Source organism: Crinia signifera, unplaced genomic scaffold (genome assembly GCF_055691185.1).
Source record: "Crinia signifera unplaced genomic scaffold, ASM5569118v1 HAP2_SCAFFOLD_451, whole genome shotgun sequence".
Lineage (NCBI taxonomy): Eukaryota > Metazoa > Chordata > Amphibia > Anura > Myobatrachidae > Crinia > Crinia signifera.
The window spans coordinates 48,830-66,447 of NW_028142344.1; the positions used below are offsets into that span (position 1 = coordinate 48,830).

At 48.5% G+C, this 17,618-nt stretch overlaps 2 pseudogenes; both read right to left on the bottom strand.

The window, feature by feature from the left end:
• Positions 1-11,844: 11,844 nt before the first annotated feature.
• Positions 11,845-14,744, bottom strand: LOC146055502 (28S ribosomal RNA; annotated as a pseudogene).
• Positions 14,745-15,080: 336 nt separating this feature from the next.
• LOC146055498 (5.8S ribosomal RNA) lies at positions 15,081-15,228 on the bottom strand (annotated as a pseudogene).
• Between the last annotated feature and the right edge of the window lie 2,390 nt (positions 15,229-17,618).

Consider the following 17,618-nt stretch of genomic DNA (forward strand, 5'->3'; position numbering starts at 1 on the left):
GCGGACCAGCCCGCTCCCCATCAACACAGCTCGTCTTCCCGACGGGCTCCATCTCCCCTGCTCGCCCACCCACCGGCTCCCGGCCGCACCACGCAGTGAGTAAATATGCGGGGCGGCCAAGGCGTGTTTTTTATATTAGGGAGCCGGGATTGGAAAAAATGCCCCGGGATTGGCTTCCTTAGTACGTACCCTTCTCTCCATGTGAGACATGTAAATAAAAGGAATAAACAAAACAATGTGTAGTCCTGTATCTTATAAAACAAGTAAAATTATCATGGGGGGGTTTAAAAAAAAAAAAAAAAAGTCCCTCTCTTCCACTTCATGTAAGTCCCTGTTTCAGATGAATAAATTCTATGGGGTTCACCCCGTGTCACCAAAGATAGGGTATTCATACATGTATTTTGTAAAGAAAGACTGCACTTATAAGAACCAGGTGCATGTAGGTCTGAATTAACGCTCACCACTTGCTTGTAAACAAATATATTTATTAAAAAGTATTAAATTCATATACATTTATTTTTGCAATAAAATATACACATACAATCAATACTCGGTGGCCACCTATATTGTGTAAATTAATAAAACAGTATTACTACTCGATCAAAGAAGCTTTCTTTGGGCTTGTAGGCTCTAAATATCAAAATGAAATTAGCTTATTCCAAGAGGGACAATAATATAAGCCAGTAGGATAGTATCCAGTCTCCGCTTGTGAGCTTTATAAGGTAAATGTCCACTGCACTTTAATGAAGTTTTATACTCACAGACTCCATGTTTGATGTAAATACTGGGCTGGGCAGTTGTTTGAATTAGCAGGGAGGCAGGAGAGCTTATGTGAATTAGCTGTGTCCGTAGCTCTCCGTTCTACACCCGCAATAGCAGACGCTAAGACGCTGAACCAATCCCCAGCAGTTCTAGTCAGTCCAGATACCGCGTCTCTCACTCGCGGCTGGAGTCTCCTCCATCAAGCGTCTGCCCAGCCCGTAGAACTGCAGAGTGGCGTCTCTCACCTGCCCTTTTGCACCAGCAACACGATAGCGCTGGGTCTGTGTTTCAGTAATACTTGGTGTGCAGGTTCAGTTGGAGATGACAAGAGAGAGTCCCTTCTTGGATCCAAAGTTTGCCGGGCAAGTTCCCACTAAGGCATTTTGCTCTATTAGAGCTTTTTCAAAGCCTCTGTAAACTTTGGTTTGAAATTATAGGACTGTTTTCACATTTAACCCTGACTGCAGACATTTCATTTAACACTATATAAACACGTGTGTGTGTAAGTACTAGGATGGTACTCTTTGAAAAAGCTCCAATAGAGCGTCTGCCACCGGAAATATTGCCCTAGTGAATGGGCACCTTAAAATTCAATCAGCCCAACCCCTGTCATCAGTCTGTGCCAATTCTCAGGGTTGTACAAAAAGGTTGTGATTTCTCTGTTTGCATATTTATAGAAACAATAAATGTAGTATCTTTTGCTCACTGAGGGCCTTGCGTACCATCTCCAATGCGCAGGCGCGACGACTCCACAACGCTCACGGACGGGTCTTTCCGTGCGAAAAAACCTGTACGCGAGAGTACGGTCACTGTGGGCGGAATAGGGGCGTGTTGAGGGGAGTGGCCGAAATAATGAGGGAAAATGGGCGTACACGGGGGTGTGCACCAAAAATGTGCGGTGCTACTACCGCTCGCTCGGCTAAAGCACCGTTCATTTTTGGACACAAAACAGGCGGCCGCCACCGCCACCTCAGACCACCCCTACAGATACCGCTTGACAGCGGACGCCTGGGTCTGCTAATTTATGCTGATTACTACTCAAACACATACACCTGAATGTAATAAGCAATGCTGCAGTCTATTAAGTCCAAACCATTATTTCTTGCCACTTGCAGACTCTCTGAAGAAGCCGCTGATAACCAAAAAAGGCGGGGAAACGCGTTAGAGTACAAGTCCACCGGCAATATACCTAAGAGGACCGATACCTTTGAGTACACTGTGACCAGCTTTCCTGAGAACCATACTCCGGATAAAGTTGAGAATCTGGCTAATCAGCGCCATCAACTGGGAGGACAGGACGTAGCAGCACAAGGTCATCTGTAAGGTACCAATTATTGTCTGGCCAGACGTAAAAAGTTATTAAAACTCCATCAAACTACTAACAAATACTGCAGTTTATCACGTTTCTAATAATGATATGAAAATCCGGGAATGCACAGTGACTGTCAGTAACATCATATGTTTTTAACAATACTAACCTGATACCAACACTACCAGGACTGGAATACAGCTAATACGACCGGTTGTATAATCCACCCCTCTATTTTTCATATTTTGTGTTTTTATTGTATTTTTACTTATTTTTTATTTCTGTATTGTACGTGTGTAATTGTAATAAATTGTTTTTAATACTCCAGTTGGGTGTGCAGCTCTATTTTTCTACATTATTTCACTACCTGCAAGCTACACACAGCACTCAAACACATTGGATGCATATCTTTCTACACTTCTCTACATTAAAAGCTTTGTTTCATTTAAGGTAAGAATCATTTAAAGAGCTGCTTATATATGCTAAGTTAGGTATTTGTTAAACATTTATACACATTCACTACGTGTTTTCATATACTTTACACAGTAGCACACTCAATCTACACAAGTCGACATGTGTCAACGTGTTCACTCTAATACAAACATATGTTTTGTATTTCTGATACAAATACATAAACCACATCTAACAGCTACAAAGGATGTTTCAGCAATGTTTTAAGCCCATGCCCACTATTTTGCACACAATCTTTGTATAGTACCCAAAATACAGAACTGTACCACTTTCTGATCTGCTATGAATTGGATTTTACTACACTCTGGATGTAAGATGCCACCAATCACATTATTGCAATCACATCTCTCTAACAAAGGATTCCTACATCTGCTTATGACACTGAAAACTCATATATTTAAATATTTAAACATGTTTGTTCACAAGCAATTTTATCATGTTTGGCCGATTCACACATCTTTAACATGTACCAAGACATGACTGTTTTTTTAGGGAGGACACATATGCATTCCTACACAAATGTCCCTTTTGACACTTGTTTGCCTACCTCACCCACTCCATGAGGAAATCATTGTTCTGGACCTGCTTTTACCTACTAATGCAGGAGTTACCTCACCTGCACACAAACTGCTTTCTCACCTATTACCATTTACCTTATAAAGCTCACAAGCGGAGACTGGATACTATCCTACTGGCTTATATTATTGTCCCTCTTGGAATAAGCTAATTTCATTTTGATATTTAGAGCCTACAAGCCCAAAGAAAGCTTCTTTGATCGAGTAGTAATACTGTTTTATTAATTTACACAATATAGGTTATTCATTATAATATATAATATTATTATAATACTCATTATTTCGGCCACTCCCCTCAACACGCCCCTATTACGCCCACAGTGACCGTACTCTCGCGTACAGGTTTTTTCGCACGGAAAGACCCATCCGTGAGCGTTGTGGAGTCGTCGCGCCTGCGCATTGGAGATGGTACGCAAGGCCCTCAGTGAGCAAAAGATACTACATTTATTGTTTCTATAAATATGCAAACAGAGAAATCACAACCTTTTTGTACAACCCTGAGAATTGGCACAGACTGATGACAGGGCAAAGTTGGGCTGATTGAATTTTAAGGTGCCCATTCACTAGGGCAATATTTCCGGTGGCAGACGCTCTATTGGAGCTTTTTCAAAGAGTACCATCCTAGTACTTACACACACACGTGTTTATATAGTGTTAAATGAAATGTCTGCAGTCAGGGTTAAATGTGAAAACAGTCCTATAATTTCAAACCAAAGTTTACAGAGGCTTTGAAAAAGCTCTAATAGAGCAAAATGCCTTAGTGGGAACTTGCCCGGCAAACTTTGGATCCAAGAAGGGACTCTCTGCCAGTTATCTTATCACCGCTAATTGTCATCTCCAACTGAACCTGCACACCAAGTATTACTGAAACACAGACCCAGCGCTATCGTGTTGCTGGTGCAAAAGGGCAGGTGAGAGACGCCACTCTGCAGTTCTACGGGCTGGGCAGACGCTTGACGGAGGAGACTCCAGCCGCGAGTGAGAGACGCGGTATCTGGACTGACTAGAACTGCTGGGGATTGGTTCAGCGTCTTAGCGTCTGCTATTGCGGGTGTAGAACGGAGAGCTACGGACACAGCTAATTCACATAAGCTCTCCTGCCTCCCTGCTAATTCAAACAACTGCCCAGCCCAGTATTTACATCAAACATGGAGTCTGTGAGTATAAAACTTCATTAAAGTGCAGTGGACATTTACCTTATAAAGCTCACAAGCGGAGACTGGATACTATCCTACTGGCTTATATTATTGTCCCTCTTGGAATAAGCTAATTTCATTTTGATATTTAGAGCCTACAAGCCCAAAGAAAGCTTCTTTGATCGAGTAGTAATACTGTTTTATTAATTTACACAATATAGGTGGCCACCGAGTATTGATTGTATGTGTATATTTTATTGCAAAAATAAATGTATATGAATTTAATACTTTTTAATAAATATATTTGTTTACAAGCAAGTGGTGAGCGTTAATTCAGACCTACATGCACCTGGTTCTTATAAGTGCAGTCTTTCTTTACAAAATACATGTATGAATACCCTATCTTTGGTGACACGGGGTGAACCCCATAGAATTTATTCATCTGAAACAGGCACTTACATGAAGTGGAAGAGAGGGACTTTTTTTTTTTTTTTTTAAACCCCCCCATGATAATTTTACTTGTTTTATAAGATACAGGACTACACATTGTTTTGTTTATTCCTTTTATTTACATGTCTCACATGGAGAGAAGGGTACGTACTAAGGAAGCCAATCCCGGGGCATTTTTTCCAATCCCGGCTCCCTAATATAAAAAACAAGCCTTGGCCGCCCCGCATATTTACTCACTGCGTGGTGCGGCCGGGAGCCGGTGGGTGGGCGAGCAGGGGAGATGGAGCCCGTCGGGAAGACGAGCTGTGTTGATGGGGAGCGGGCTGGTCCGCTGCTGGGCGGGTGGGCGCCGGCGGTCTGTGGCCGGGGCGGTAGGGATGGCCATCGACTATCGATGATTTGAAATCATTGATGGTTCATGGCCGATGTCGAATACTTTTGCCATCGATGGGGGAGAACCAGATGGTTTGGTACTTATGTATTATCTGGACTCCCATGTTAAATGCACCCCATTTTTTCATACCCCTACTATCCAACTACGCATGGAGTTGATTTTATATAGTGTGGCGAGCGCAGCGAGCCACCGTGCCCGAAGCGTGGTGAGCGCAGCGAGCCCCGCGAGGGGACGCGGTCTCAAAAGAAAAACGGGAGTCCAGATATTACATAAGTACCGATGGTTTCCCTCCATCGATGGAACAGCAAAATGATGTTTTGCTTTTTTTTTCAAAAGTGCCGGGACACTGAGCATAGCTCCGCCCCCCGACACCGGTGAAACCCCGCCCCATGTTTTGATTGACCCAAAGGCCAATCAATCAAACACAATGAATGACCATCGATATGTAAAAATATTGATGGTCATCCATTGCATAGTTTAGCACTATCGATGGCCAGTTGCTGAATTGCCATCGATGCCAACCATCGATGGCTATGGCAACGATGGTTATCGCTACGGGCGGGTATTCGTGCCGGGGTCAGTCACAGCATGGAGACATCCTATGCGGCCTGCACAGTGTGACCTCTGACGTCGGCACGCTGCGCAGAGCCGCGCTGCACCGCATTGGGATGAGGGGAGAGGTATGATTTCCAGGAATCGATGATGAGTGAGGTGGCAACCCTAGCTGCCCCTCAGACCTTACCACTGCGCTCCTCTGGGCTACATCTCGGTCCTTACCACTGCGCCCCTCTGTGCTGCACCCTCATTGTCATTACACCCCTCAGTCTCTATTAATTCCCCCGCTATTCTGGGACTATGTAAAAACCGGACCAGACTCCGGACCGCCGGACAGGACATCAAAATCTGCAGTCCGGAGCTTATAGGGTCCGGTCCGGGGGGTGTCCTGTTGGGGGGTGTCTTGTCCAGGGGGGTCCCTGTGATAGCTATCATCAGGGACATGTGGAAGGGGAGATTACAGCCTCCCCGTGTGGTCCAGACCGTCCGGTTTTTGCTACATGCCCGGACCATACAGGGAGGCTTTATTCTACCCCTCCTCTACCTGGTGACAGGTGTCACAGGCAGCCCCCCAGGACAGGACATCCCCAGACAGGACACCCCCTGGACCGGACGCTACAAGCTCCAAAATGCAGAGTTTGATGTCTGGTCCGGCGGTCCGGGGGTTTTGTCCTGGTCCGGTTTTTACCCATACCCCGCTATTCTGCACTAGGGATGTCCATCGACTATCGATGTTCCCCAAACACCTAGTGCTCAATGTTTTGGGCATCAATAGGTGAGGGTCAAATAGTTTTTCTGAGCTCCACCTCAGTCCCTACTACTGTGCTTAGCACTGCACCTCAACTCTACAATAACAAACTTTCACGGCACGACTATTAGTTCAGAGGTAACTATAATGATGTACAGTACGTACTCCCCCTATGGAAAACAATGACACGGACTTTACCAATTAAAAGGCTTATCCCAATTTTTATATTAGCCGGATTGAGGTAAGAGAAGCGCTATGTAATTATGTACCGGTTCAGAAATGATTGGCTGCAATTAACTGAGCGTAACAGCACCCAGCTCCTCCCTGACATTCGATTTACAACCAATCGGTGGCCGCCGTGCATTAAGCCAATGACTCCTCTCTGTACTCTGCAGCCTTTTCCGCAGGCTGTAAAACGAGAACTGCGATAGGTCTGCGCCAGCTGCGATGTGGTGACGCGTTTATCCGGGAAAAACAAATTCTGCTGGCGCTGGGTAAGTGTTGTGTGCGCCTGCTGCCGTAGTCAGTTAGTGTATGCTCGATTCTGCCGAATGTGCGGTCGCTGTGTATTGCTCCTGTACAGCACCAACCATGTGTGTCACTGTACCGTGCCTGGGACAGCTAACTGGCGATTCTCCGAGTTACCATTCAACTAAAATGATCTGGGTGCAATTCATTAACAGGAGGCAAGTGTTTTTATTTTTGTTTGTAAATGGTGATTATGTGCAACTACTTAAAAGCCTGGCAAAATGATGGCTAAAGCTGGCCATACATCTACAAATATATTGTTTGTAAATGGTGATGATGTGCAACTAGTTAAAAGCCTGGCCGTACATCTGCAAATGTGTCCGATCATGATCGTTCTGGTGTGTACGTAGTTATAGGATCATATTTGGGTGATTTTGTTTTATTTGAATTTTTTTATGTGCAGTGCATATATTGGCTGCTTTATTTTTATGCTGCTATTTTGTTTTCGGTTTGAACACCCCTCAACCAAATCTAAATACAGTCACAGGGCCCAATTCAGACCTGCTAGCTAGGCTGCATATATTCACTGCCTAGTGAGCAGGTTCACACCAGCCTGCCGAACGCATGCCCCCTGTCCCCAGAATCCCCTTGCTATGCCACAATCAGGTGTGTATGCTTACATATCCGCTCTCATGTGCCCGCACAGAGGAAAAATCATTTGATGGTTTTCTCTATTCAAAGAGTAGGCCAGGACTTCATTTTTTTTTTTCTTGAACGGAGATGGCCAAGTTGGGGGGCAGGTGCTTATCTTTCTATGGACGCCAACCATTTTTGTGGGCACCCCTAAGAAATGCTGGGTACCCACTCTGAAATGCCCCCCTGCCTGTCAATCAGACAACGAGCACCCCGGCGAATGAAAAATTCACAGAAGGTGCTCGCTGCTGGGCTTTGCACATGCGCATTATTACATATCCAGGCCCCCACCATCTGGGCCAAATTCGGACCTGTGCGACCTGAATCGCCCCACAAGTCTGTTTCCCACCCTGTTATCTAATAGTGTGTACACACGGGCAGATATGGCTTCCGATGTTGCTGATATAGTAAACATCGGAAGCCATATTGCATGCTTTTTTAGGGCTTGCGAGCCTGATGCGCGCTCTCGTGTGAGTCTAAGTCGGCCGTCAAATCGAGAGGGCAGCCAAGACTATATAGTGCAGATCTGCATTATGTAGTCTAAATTGTGCCAATCCATCGATGACGTGCGATGCGAGTCCCGATACAATCTGATCGTATCGTGACTCGCATAGCACGGCATATCTGACCGTGTGTACACACATAACCCTTCCCCTCCCATGTCTGTTTCTAATGTCAATAGACATGTTGCCATTCCAAGACTGTCGACTTGTTGTCAAGTTGACCTTTTAACAATGTCAACATAACGTTTTTTTTTTTTTTTTGTTGGAAGCCAATTAACCTATCTGTATATTTTTGGATTGTGGGAGGAAACCGGAGTACCCGGAGTAAACCCACGCAAGCACGGGGAGAATATACAAACTCCGCACAGTTAGAGCCATGGTGGGGATTGAACCCATGACCTGACCTTTTAACAATGTCAACATAACTGTTGACATTTTAGTGTAAATATTTTTAATGTTATTCTAATGACTACATCCATTGGTTTTTCCATTCTGCTCAAAACTAGATGCACTAGGTCCCCATACACAAGGGCAATACCACAGCGATTTGGGCCCTGTTCATCTGCCACCGGAAATATTTCCCTAGTGAATGGGCACCTTAAAACTCAAAATATTGCCCTAGTGAATGGGCACCTTAAAACTCAATCAGCCCAACCCCTGTCATCAGCCTGTGCCAATTCTCAGGGTTGTACAAAAAGGCATGGAGTGCCTGAGCATTGTCACAATTAACCTTGTTCAATTTTCTTCTGTGGTGTGAGGGAGACTGACCTAGTTTTAGGCTGCAGCAATTGCACTCAGATTTCTGCCCACTCTCATACAATGGGATACGGTCATTTGATCTACAGCATGATGGTCGACCTGGGTCTAGGTCGACACAATCATTAGGTCGACAGTGTGTAGGTCGACATGGGGTTTTTCACTGTTTGAGCCGACATGTGCCAACAGGCATTATTTCATGCCCTTACATCCACTAGGGCATGGCGGGAGGAGCATGGAGAGCGATGCGGTGCACTTGAAACTGTGACCATGTCGACATCTAGGTAAAAAAAATGGTACTTGTGTATTTATCTTGACGCCCGTTTTTTTTTATTGCACGTAAAAAAATTGTGTTGCATCGCATACAATCATATCGCATGCGACGCGATTGGACACGATTTTTAATCGCACAGGCACCCAGATGCCTGATTCCTATGTTAAATGCCCCCCCACCCCCAGACCCTATTTTTGATTGTACACCCACCCTGATGGGTGATTACTATGATTGAATGGCCCCCCAATTATTAACGCCACCCCACTATCAATGCCAACCTGAAGCGTGGCGAGCCTGCGAGGGGCGGCGGTATGCATCCTCCGACCTTTTCATACCCCCACTATCAACGTCGGCGTGGAGTTGATTTTATATAGTGTGGCGAGCCACCGAGCCCGAAGCGTGGCGAGCGGACGCGGAATACATGTGAAGTAATACGCGTCCACTCGCAGGGCACGCTGCACTCTCCACACTATATAAAATCAACTCCACACCGACGTGGATAGTGGGGGCATGAAAAGGTCGGAGGACGCGTACCGCCGCGCTACGCTTCGGGTTGGCATTGATTTTGGGGTGGCGTTAACAATGGGGGGGGGGCGGCATTTCACATCACCCATCAGGGTGCCTGTACAATGTAATATCGGGTATAATCGCGTTGCATCGCATGCCACTAGTTAAGGCATGCGATGCAACGCGATATTAAAATTGTACACTCCTCTCGGGAAAGGCTCAAAACCGGGTCCCATCGCATCGCATGCCTTAACTAGTGGCATGCGATATATCGGGCGCCCAGATAATACACAAGTACCAAAAAAACAGTGAAAAACCCCATTTTGACTGTTGACCTAGACACTGTCGATCTGATGCTTGTGTCGACCCTGTCCCATGTCAACCTAGTGGTGTCAATCTAATGCTTGTCCACCAACATGCTGTAGACCAAATTATCCAAACCCCATACAATTAGTGGGAAGATGGAAATATATTTTAGATTTAGGCGGGACGATTTAAATATTTTTTCCATTGGGAAGGTGGCTGTTTCTTTTTCCAACTGCAGTGGATGGCTTCCTTGCATTTTTGATTATAGCCTTAAGCAAATTATTTTCTTGGTGTACTATCCCTTTTTCAGGAAAGAACCTAGACAAATAGCATAATGTTTTTCTTTTTCCCGAAGATGTCTCATCCTTGCTGCAGTCATCTGAACTGCTTGCCTCATAAAAGTCATGTCCCTGTTGGGACCAGCAAACCTGAGTGTTAAGCACTTCACACCTTTACTGGTTTCCAGTACTTTTGCCTCCGTGATCTTTTTTACAGTCTGCCTCCAGGAAACCTGGTCACTGGCCAAACAATCACCCTTTTATTCTAACAAACTGTCTTTTCTGAATATCTCAGTCACCACCTAAAAAATGTGTGCAGGCCACATTCAATAGTTCCCCAGACTCCTTGAACCATTTCCCTGTTGCCCGACCGCACTTATAATGACTCATTCCAGCTTGGTTAAGCATACATAGGGTTAGTTGCTTGTTAAAGCAGGGTTAGATGGAATCAGGCTTTTTGCCAGAAGGCTGTTAATTGACAGGTTGTTATGCTGTGCTGCCTGCACAGACCTTGCTTTTAGCAGCTTGATATTAGATTAGTCAGTCAGCCATGCGTTTAGGTTAAAGTTAGTGACAGATTTGGCACATATAAGCAGAAAAAAACAAGCAAACAGATATACTTATGCTTTGTTCTGCAGCTCGTGGAATGCTGTGTATTTGTAATCCACTTGGGGAATGAAAACTTGCTCTGCCTTGAGTGTGGGGTACTTGGAAGCCGGAGCGTTCTGGATATAGCTGAAGGCAATTCGAGCAAACCAGCTGGGAACACCACTCAAGGCAGGGCAAGTTTTCATTCCCCAAGTGGATTACAAATACACAGCATTCCACGAGCTGCAGAACAAAGCATAAGTATATCTGTTTGCTTGTTTTTTTCTGCTTATATGTGCCAAATCTGTCACTAACTTTAACCTAAACGCATGGCTGACTGACTAATCTAATATCAAGCTGCTGAAAGCAAGGTCTGTGCAGGCAGCACAGCATAACAACCTGTCAATTAACAGCCTTCTGGCAAAAAGCCTGATTCCATCTAACCCTGCTTAACAAGCAACTAACCCTATGTATGCTTAACCAAGCTGGAATGAGTCATTATTGAATGCTGCTCCTATTTTTCATCTATTTATTTTTTTTTTTATGTCATTTTGTGAAAAATGCTATGTATTGTATGAACCCCACCGGCCGGTGATCTCTTTTTAAAATTTGTTTATAATTCTAAGAGATTTATACTAAATAAACAGATTTAAATTTAAACTAATGGGTTATTGAGTGTCCAGTCTGCGCTGTCTATTTGTATGTATTTTTGGCTTTTTTGGTTTAAGAAGGGTTGAGTATCCCTTCTAGGATAGCAGCAAGGACAACCACTAGCCCTGTTTGTTTTTTCCTGCGCTTGGTTTATAGTTCTTTCTGTTGTTTCACTGCACTACCTTGCTGTGCTAATGGAGCATTTAGAACAGGTTAAATGGCCCAGCGGCGGATGGGTAGCTCCCCTAAATTATAATATAGCTGAAACAGCCTTCTTAGGTCTAAGATCCCCCTCACTCCGACCTCCCCTTCGGCGGTGGAGCTGACTCGTGGTAAAGGCCAAGGGGTCGTGCCAGGCCTAGAAAGGTCGGGTGCGTGGCGCACGCTCGGGACGCCCCGGCGCGCCACCCCCGAAGGTTGACAAATGCTTGGCTCGAGGGATGATTTTCAATAGATCGCAGCGCGGGCGCTGCTCTGCTACGTACAAATCCCTGACCCAGAATCAGGTCGTTTCCAAAGGATTTAGCACCGGGTACCCTGCGAATAAGAGATGTGCTGCGGGAGAGAGGTGGCTCACTTCCGTCCACGCTCCGTTCCCGTGGCGATCGGGCCCTACGTGCCGGACCCTGGCCCCCAGGTCCGACTATCCCAGGCCAACCGTGGCTCGACGGCGCTTTAGTATCGTCACACATTAGTTGGTATTTTATCGGAATACCCCAGATGGTAGCTTATGTGCCCCATTGGCTACTCAGCCAAGCACATACACCAAATGTCTGAACCTGCTGTTTCTCTCGCACCACGCAGAATTACTATAGTGACAACACCACTTCAGTGGGGTAAAACTAACCTGTCTTCACAACGGTCTAAACCCAGGTTTCCCTGTCAAAACTCCCAACCTGCCACTGTCCCCGCAGCGGATGGTCTTGGGGCTTCACCCTCCCACCGCTCCGGGTAAGTGAAAAGTTATGAGAGTAGTGGTATTTCATTGTTGGCTCCCATGGCCCCTCTGCAGTAGGGGACTGGGTGCCTCCCACTTATTCTACATCTCATCATCTCTCTTCACAATCGCAGACTAGAGTCAAGCTCCACAGGGTTATTTTCCCCGCTAATGCCACTCCCGTGTCATTGGCAGTGGTTTCGCTAGATAGTAGGTAGGGACAGAGGGAATCTCGCTCACCTGCATCGCTAATAGTTACTCCTGCCATTTACCCGCACTTCATTGAATTTCTTCACTTTGACATTCAGAGCACTGGGCAGAAATCACATTGCAGCTCTTAGTCAGCAGCGCAGGACCAGTCGAGGCGGGACAACGCCACCCTGGTCTCCCCTCCCGTCGACCTGCTTTCCCTGCAAGGGGGAGAGCAGATGTATTGAGGGGGAGCTCGGGAGGAGAGGTGCCCGCTGCAGCTGGGGCAATCCACGGGACGGGTGCGGTACATGTCCAGAGTTGCCGCCCATCTGGAAGCCCCTGCTGCTGCCTGCCAGCCTGCACCTGCCCCCAAGGGAGGTGACAGTCAACGCACAGGTGCTGGAAGGGGGCGCCTCATCTAGTCGCGGCACGCACCCAGCCCCACTTCTTGCCCTAGCCCGACCGATCCAGGCCTTAGAGCCAATCTTTATCCCGAAGTTACAGATCTGACTTGCTGACTTCCCTTACCTACTTCTAACCTAAGAGGCTGTTCATTCACACCTTGAGACTATTTGCTACTACCACCAAGATATGCACCCACGGCAGCTCCACCCAGGCTCTCGCCACAGGCTTCTACGCTCACCGTGGCGGCCCTCCTACTCATCGCAGCATAACCCCCGCGGGCTAGCCAATGCCAGCGATGGCCGGGTATGGGCTCGATGCTCCATTTTAGGGCTAGTTGATTTGGCAGGTGTGTTAGTACACACTTTTTCGCGGGTTCTGACTGCCATGGTCGCCATCCGGAAGTCTATATCAACCAACACCTTTTCTGGGGTCTGATGAGCATCGGCATCAGTCGCCTTAACCCGGCGTTCAGTATTCAGTTCTTCCCACAGTGCCAGTCCTGCTTACCAGAAGTGGCCCACTGGGTGCTCTCAGTCCATGCGTGTAACCAACCAGCACCAGCTATCGTTGCTGAGGGAAACTTTGGAGGAAACCAGCAACTAGATGGTTCGATTAGTCTTTCAACTCTATCCGCCAGAGTTTCCACTTGATTTGCCCTTCCGAAGTATAAATCTCACCATCTTTCGGGTCCTATCGCGCACGCTCAAGCGCCGCCTCCCCAATGGAGTGGGGCAAGGCGGGCCGGTGGTTCGCCCGCCCACAGTGGCAGGATCCCACCTCAGCCGGGGGATTCCGACTCTCGCCCTCATTGCGCCATGGGGTTCGCTCGTGCCCTTTGACTCGCGTACGCGTTAGACTACTTGGTCCGTTTTTTAAGACGGTCGGGTGGGACACCAACATCACCGCGGACTGCTTGCGCCCCTAGTTGTGGCCCTCCCACCTCTGCAGCATGGTTTAGGGCACGCTGAGGGCAGTCTACCCTAGTGGGCAGCACTGCTGGGAGCGAGTGGCCCCATCCCTCTTCCTTACCCCGATTCCTGATGTCTTCAGGAGTGGGACAGGATTTGGGATGGTTCAACATCAAAGGCACAGAGGCAGTCGTCTCCCATGGCCCCAGAGGCTGTCCTTGCCAGGAGGGGGCTTTAAAGCTGTGCAACCGCCTACGGCCTCCGTGCCATTTTTCCAGCCGACCTGGAGCCATTCGCAGTGCACCACCGCAGAGGAAATGCGGGGCTTGGACCTCCCGGGCCGTATTCCCCTGCTGCTGGCCACCCTCCCACAAGGGGACGGTGTAGCATACAGGGGCCTAAAAACCCAGGAAGTCTCACCCGCCGTTTTTAATCCTCTGGGCAGATCGATCAGATCTCACCCGTTAACCTCTCAACAGTTTCACGCCTTGAACTTTCTCTTCAAAGTTCTTTTTAACTTTCCCTTATGGTACTTGTCGTTGTTGCGCCAGTATTTAGCCTTAGATGGAGTTTACCACCCGCTTTGGGCTGCATTCTTAAGCAGCCCGACTCCGGGAAGACTGGCTTCCACCAATTGCCTATCACCGTCTCTGGGCTGTTCTTTGCTCAGAATGGTTCCCGAGCAAGAACCCCAGCAACACTGGGGTGGGTCCAGTCTTCCGTACGCCACATTTCCCGTGCCCACCAGGCGTGCAGGGATTCGGCGCTGGGCTTTTCCCTTTTCACTCAACATTACTTGGGGAATCCTAGTTAGTTTCTTTTCCTCCGCTTATTAATATGCTTAAATTTAGCGGGTCGACATGTCTGTTCTGCGGTCTCAGTTGTGAGAATGGCGCCAGGAGGTGGGGGCAGGAGTGGCAGCTGGGAGGGGTATAACCCCCTCCCACCACCACCCTCCTCCCGCAGCATTCTCTCTCCGCCTCCAGACCCTCTCACAGTGCATGCCAGCTCTCCCCCAGGCCGCCCTGATTTGACCTCGGGACGCCCAGAGGGTGAAGCCATCATGTCCCAGGAAAAGGGAAAAGAGAACGGGTCTGCCTTTGGGGGAATGAAGGCAGCCAGGCCCCCCCCTGCAGGAGAGGGGGGCGGTGGCTGACTGCAACAGCCCCAGCTGCGCTGCACGCCGCCGAAACGATCGTGAGCGATTGATATAGGGACCATCAGACAGGCATAGCCCCAGGAGGAACCCAGGGGCCGCAAGGTGCGTTCAAAGAGTCGATGAGCAATGCAATTCACACTGATTACCACAACTAGCTGTGGTCTTCATCAACGCGCTAGACGAGTGATCCACCACTGAGAGTTGTAGTTTTCACTTTGCTTTTCACTGTGGTCAACAGGGGCACTCTGTGTTTCGAAAGGGTCAGAGTGTCTGGGTGCCCGGACACTCTGTCCTGCCGGGAATCTTGCTGCATGGCAGAGGTGTGGGCCGCGGAGCACATACCTTGCCTGTGCAGCACTCCTGGCAGGGAGGCACTGCGTCTTAGGTCTTCTCAACCTACCACCCCCTCCCCCTCTCCGGGGCGGGGAGGATGTGAGTGTTACCCAGATCAGCCTGGAGGGGACTGCTGAAGTGGGTGTGCCCGAGATGGGGTGGTTGCGTTGCTGCCACGGGAGAGAGGGTGGGCCCCGCAGCCACCTTCCCTTATCCTCCATCTGATGCATATCCCGCCACTGCAGCGAGTTGAAAACATGCTGTTGGAGCTATAATTATAGCAGCTGCTGGCACCAGAATTGCCATCCAATGGGTCCTGGTTGAGGGATTAAAACTGTACTCATTTAAGACAAGCATATGCTACTGGCAGGATCAAGCATGTATCTCTTGGGTTCCTAGAAGCCCAGGGCTGGGCCCATCCATCAGGTGTTTCGAAAGCAGTGTGTGCCACCAGATGGTGCAATGGCAGAGGTAAGAGGCATGCATTGGGGCAGCCTTCAAGCGGAGGGCAATGAGGTAGACCGTTGGCAGGCTAGCGACCGTCCGCATGCTGAGTGAGAGGTTGGCATAACCACAGGGCCCGATTCACCTGCTATCACCATTTTTCTCCTCACCCAACAACTTAAAAACCAATGCAAGCCCTCTCAGGGAGTGTGTGTGATTTATTAATAGCCTGTGGTCACCTCAGTTACCCCGGCACCGGGCCTTCAAGGAGACCACATTACCTCAACCCACCACATCCCGATCCATACCTGGCTGGTTTAATCTTAACCGAGGGTGGGTGAAAGGGTGTCAAAAGCTGTCACATACCACGTCCACTTCACGCACAGCTTCCGCCTGCTCCCGCCAATAGAGCCTCTCACTACCTGAAAAGTCTATGCTTTTCTCTTAGCCCTGCAAAGCTCCCCTATCCATGCTCTCACTCTACCTCTGCCCTTCGATGTGGCCACCATATTGGGCAGTGCTTAAAGCCCTCTCCAGGGCCAGTGAGCCCCAGCCATTGGCACTGCTCATATAGTTCCTAGGAAATTATGTGCTCCACCAGGGTGCAAGGCTGAGAACCTCACTTGCTAGCATTCCCGGTTTAGGCAGGCACCTGTAGGTTTGCAGACAGAGCAGACCACACCGTACAGGGTCAGATTCACCCAATCTCCTTCAACGCTGTTGCAGGCGAGGAGCATTAGGCAGACACCTTACCAAGACCAGACCAACTCACTAGGAGAAGTTCTGGGTGCACCGTGGGCAGAGGGAGCGTTGGGTTCACCTGAAGCCGACTGGGACCCTGGTCTCCTGCCGAGTGAATAACCCTCCCCGCCGGGGTGCAGGTTGCCACATCGATCAAATTACAGATAAAGGCCCTTTTTGTTTTTAACTCCGCTCAGGCCAGGAGTATGAGTACCTTACGAAGACCAGACCAACTCACTTGGAGAAGTTCTGGGTGCACCGTACATCTGATTAACTTGCACTACTTGTCTACACTGCCAGGGGGCACCCAAGAGCCGGCCCACACCTCCCTGGGCTCTGGTCCCCTCAGCCAGGCAAACCTCCCTCTCACAGAAAGCAGGGTGTGTTTTGCAGTGAAAAACACCCGATTAAAAGCTCCATGCATTATTGGTTTCACACCCATAGAAACAAGCTCTGCAGGCTGGGTTGATCTGTGGCTCAGACACCCTCCCAATCTATGTACCTTTTTTTCATTACTCAGGCATCATTTCCATTTGCCTGTTCCACGGCCCGAGGGAGGCCTGTTTGCACTCATCTGAGGAACTTCCATAAATTGCCTCGGACCCGGGTGAGTTCCGGGCCGGGCTCATGGAGCTCAGGCTGGGATAGCTGCGCACGGGGAGCCCCCAACGAGCTCCAGGCATCCCCAGGGGAAGAGGGGCTTCTCACGCCCCAGGAACAGGCTCCGCGAGAATCAAGAAAAAATACTTTGAAATCGATCACCCACTCAAGCCCGGGATTCATGCCCAGGGCTATGGAAGTGTCCATGGGCAAGCTGAAGCAAAGTTTTTTTTTTTCACCGGTTGGATGCATCTCTTCGGCCGGGGTGCCACATCGATCGAGGTAGCGGGGAACGAAAGAAGGCCCATCTCTAACTTCCATCTTTCCTCCGCCTGCTGGCAGATTTCATCCCTCCTATATATCTCCAGGAGGGGTGCTCCGGTGGGTAGCTGCATGTGAGTGGCGCGCGTCACTTTACCGGTACTTGGAGCATCCTCCTCCCGCCCTCCTGGAACCGACCTCCGGCCGCAGAGGG